The sequence below is a fragment of the Muntiacus reevesi genome, chromosome 11, assembly GCF_963930625.1.
Source record: "Muntiacus reevesi chromosome 11, mMunRee1.1, whole genome shotgun sequence".
Taxonomy (NCBI): Eukaryota; Metazoa; Chordata; class Mammalia; order Artiodactyla; family Cervidae; genus Muntiacus; species Muntiacus reevesi.
The window spans coordinates 18,067,876-18,072,713 of NC_089259.1; positions in this window are offsets into that span (position 1 = coordinate 18,067,876).

Below are 4,838 nucleotides of genomic sequence, written 5' to 3' on the forward strand. Positions count from 1 at the left end.
CGGAAGATACGGAAGACTGCGGGGCGGGGCGAGCTGGGGGCGGGGCTATGGCGGTGAGGGCGGGGCCAGAGGCGTGGCGTGGCGGCCGGGGGCGGTGCGCGCCTGCGCGTGGGAGGATTTTTCGTTTGCAAAGCCCTGCTTGTGTGTCTTGATAACTGAGGGATGCGCGAACTTGGCCGGTTTTGCTGTACGCTCAGGGGTCCTGGGGTGCTGTATCTTTAAAATTGTGCCCCCCACCACCACTTCAACATTATCTTTAGAGATGAGCTGACAGAGGCAAATATGGCTGGGGAAAGGGAGCCGATTTAGAAGAGACCCAAGCTTGTCCCCGAGCGCCCAGGACTGAGAAAACTATGCCTCCACCCGAGAGCCTCCGACGCGCCCCACCCCCCACCCCCACCCTCCTTACCGTGACTGGTTTCTGAAGTGTTCTCAAATCCTAGACAGCCGCACAGGGCCCAGGATTAATGGCTGTTAATGATTGCATTGTGAATATATATCCTGCGCTCTGCGTCTTCGATCCTGCTGCATTTTAGGTGCAGAGATGAGCTTTTCGTGGTGACCTTCGGGTGCCGCGCTGTCGCAGGCGCGCTGGAGGCCACACTGGGAGGGACCCCTTGGGCAGGGTGGGAGGGCGATCCTTGACCTGCCTCTTCCAAGCTCATCCTCCTCGTGGGCATGGAGTTCTGATGAGTGAGATGGGAACCTGGAGGTAGCGGGAAGAATGCGGGGCCTCCGAGGGAAGTACTCCATTTCTACCGCTTGTTCTTTCCTGTTTCCACACAGGAATCTCCCTTGGTGATTACCTGTCATCTTCGTGCTTACGTACATCACCCGCTCCGATCTGTTTTCCATCTTCAGATCCCACTTGGTGTCTGGAGATGGTGTGGGACGACTATCTAGAATTAACCTGAAATTAATCTGACTCAAACCTCTGTTCCCAAATAAGGTTTCCTTCCTGGAGGCTTCCCTAGGCTTCGAGTCCTGGAAACCCCGACGCAGAATGCCCTTTTACAATGTAATGGGTTCCTCTACACAACATTTTGGTGACCTGAGTACAAATATACTTTATGGAGAAATTTTTCAGGGGCCTGTGTTTCTGATGTTTATACAAATAGTGTTTTCATTATAATGCTTATGAAGGGCATTGCAACCCATTCCAGTATTCTTGCCTGGAGAATCCCGTGGACAGAGGAGCCTGGAGGGCCAGAGTCCACACAGTCGCAAAGAGTCAGACACGACTGAAGTAACTGAGCACTTTGTACTTTGAGATTTAGTTAGCGTAGGATTAATAATCAAGATGATGATTGAACCCTTCACTGCCTATATTTTCTTGGTAATCATTTTACATGTGAAATTTTCTTTTACTGAAAACAATATTCTGAGAAGTGTTAATGTTCTCGTTTTTTCCATTGGGAAGGAGTGGGGAGTTGAAAAGAATGTTGCAGAGACAAAAAATTTTCTGTCTGCGTGTAAGGTAGGCACTCTTTCACATATATATCTAATTAAATTATTGAAACCTTTGAGAGTGAATATTGCCTCTACTTTCCAGATGAAGCAATAGGCTTGGAGGGATTAAATAATTTGGGTAGACACAGATGACTAGGAAATAAACAAGGTGGGATTCATCAGTCTGACTCCTAACCCTGTATTTGCTCCACCAGATCATGCCACTTCAAATTCTGAAGTTCTGACTCTTGCAATTAAGGCTACAATCCTCTTAAATGTGCTCTCAGTTCAAAAGGCAGATGTGCACTTTATTTTCGTATGTTTCACTAATCTCTGAATTAGCCATAAGCTGCCATAACTCATGTGTTTAGACAATAAAATTAGTTGTTATAAGGTAAAATATTCAGAAATATTATTAAAAGTAGCGCGTGCGTTCACGCCTGCTCAGTCATCTCCAACTCGCTGTGATGCTGTGGACTGTAGTCCGCCAGGCTCCCCTGTCCATGGGATTCTTCAGGCAAGAATACTGGAGTGGGTAGCCATGCCCTCCTCCAGGGGATCTTCCCAGCCCAGGGCATGGAAACCACGCCTCCTGTGTCTCCAGCATTGCAGGCCGATTCTGTACCGCTGAACCACCAGGGAAGCCCTATTAATAGTAGTATATATATTGAATATATAATGAACATTCAGACCATTCAAGGTAGTCAAATCTTCAGTGAAAAGCCAGACTCTTATACAGCTGTGAATCAGCCTTCACTGTAGAGGCAGAATTGCGCTAGTCTTTCCTGGCAAGAAAAGTCATTTGCTGGGGCACTGCCCAGTGTACTTTGCTCCCGTTGCAGCTACTCAAGTGTACTCAGCAGTATGAAGCAAGCAAAACCGGTTAGCTCCCGAGACAGACTTTCCTGTCTTGGCAGATGAATGCCATCCATGAGCTCACAGACCTTATTTCTTCTTATATCTGGGATTCTATTATCCTTTCATTATTACTTTCAAAGAAATTGGCCTTTCTTTTGGAAAAGCACACTGTTAAGAGATATTTTGACAGTTTTTCACAGCTATCACTTTAAATAACCATCACAAATAAAGTCTACAAAAGGTTTCCCAATAGTTAGTTAGAAGGTCGTTTATCTAAGTCAAAAGCAATAACAGAGAATGACTACTTGAAAAAAAAAAAAAACCCAAGCCTGTCTGTTTCAGTGACACATGCCAGGAACTCAAGAAGTGATAGGATGATAATGTAAAGCATGTGTTCCCGAGTTGAGGTCAACATCGTGCTCAGGATTTTCTTTAATGGTTTTCATGTCAGCCAGACATCTCCTGTGAGTCAACTTTACTCCTTATACTGGGTCATACAAAGTGGTTTCTTTCTTAAAAACTCATTTATCAGTGTATTAAGCCACACTTTTTTTTCCCTTGGAGTAATCCAAGCCCCATTGGTGATCTTTTAAAAATCAGAAACACTACAAAAAAAAAAAAAAACCACCTCAGACTTCTAAAAACTAAAAATGTTTCTGGGGCCTTCATCTATTCATTATTATAATTTTGAGTGATAGTAACTGACATTTATGTGGTGTTTACTATTGACAGGCAATGTTCTAAGTACTTTTAATAAACTAAATTAATTATTGTAATAACCCCATGAGGTCAAACTGTCCTCCAACTTTACAGATGAGGAAGCTGAGGCAAAGAAAAGATAAGAAATGTGCCCAGAGTCACATAGTCAATAAGGGAAGTTACATTCAAATCCGGGCAAATCTGGTCTGTGTTCTTAACCACTATGCAAACTGCCTCCCTAGGGTGTCAAATTTAAGAGTCGATACCCCTGTTTTCATTTACTTCCTTCTCTTCCTTACCTCAGAAGTTGATGTTTAAATTTACCTGGCATTAGTTGCACTCATTCAATCCAGGTTTGCTGAATTATAAGGTGTATTACCTACATTTAACAACCAAAAACATGACAAATAACAGGAAGAACCTTTTACTTGCAACACACGGACATTAGTCATCTTGCAGCTTTGCTGTTAGTAGCACCACTGAATATTTTCCCACAGTGTCCTTCATAGGATGTTTCTAAATGGCCCAAAGAAAAGGATATTTAGTACTTTCAATGTCTAAGACACTTAAGCCAGGATGCAGATGGAAAACATAGAGATCTGGCGTAGGAAGGGAAAAGAATATGGGGTAAAATAAAGGTATTTGATAAAAGTGCAGGAAAATAAGAATAATAGAGGATAAAGCAGAACAATTTTTTAATATTAAAAAGGAAGAAAAAGAAGTCAATAGCAGGTGCTCTATAAATAAGATGCCAGGGAATAAAAAAATGTGATTTACCAAAAACTTTCAACCTGGATTCCCTGGTGGCTCAAATGGTAAAGAACCTGCCCGCAATGTAGTAGACAAGGGTTCAATCCCTGGATTGGGAAGATCCCCTGGAGAACAGAAGGGCAACCCACTCCAGTATTCTTGTCTGGAGAATCCCAGGGACAGAGGAGCCTGGCGGGCTACAGTCCATTGGGTCACGAAGGGTTAGACATGACTGAGCAATTAATACTTTCACTTTTTTTTCCAACCTAGAAGATGTGTACCTTAATCTCCTTCTCTTCTGTGGAAGATAAAGCAGGCTGTCTTGAGCACGAAGTGCCTACTCAAGTCTTTGCCTTTTTTAAACAACTGAATTGTTGTTTATTCATTATTGATTTGTAAGGGCTTTTAAATATATTCTGGATAAAAGTCTTCTGTCAGATATAAGATATTATGAATATCTTGAAAGCAAGCAGGACCTTTGTGAGGCCCTCCTGTGCACAAAAGCCTTTCTGTGTCCCCTGTTTTCTTATTTGCAGGAAAAGGGCTTTTGTCTCCTAGACCTTCCTGAATACCAAAGAGCAGATTTAAACAGTTGCTAACCAGGGAAGTAAGGAGATATAGAAACAAAGGAGGAACAATCAGAAAATTATAGTGCGAGACCCTGGTGCCTCCTCAAGAGGTATAGGTAACAATATCTTTGAGTTCTACCCAAACCAAAATCCCCACCCAGTAGAAGTTGGCAACTGTAGGGAGAGTACCAGATTACCAGAGCAAACCCTGTTACCTCATCACCAACCAATCAGAAGAAAGTCTCACACCCAGCAGCCCTCACCCCAAGTTTTGCCTATATAACCTTTTCCCCCCAAACCAGGGGAGTCTGGGGGGTTATAAGCATGAGCCACATATTTTTCTTGCATGGCCCTGCAATAAAACTTTCTCTGCTCCAAACTCTGACATTTTGGGTTTGTCTGGCCTCACTGTGTGCTGGGCACACAAACTTGTGAACTTGCATTCAGTAACATCTTCCAGTCTGTGGCTTTTTTTTCTGCTTTTTTAGTGGTGCCTTTTGCTGAAGTCCTTAA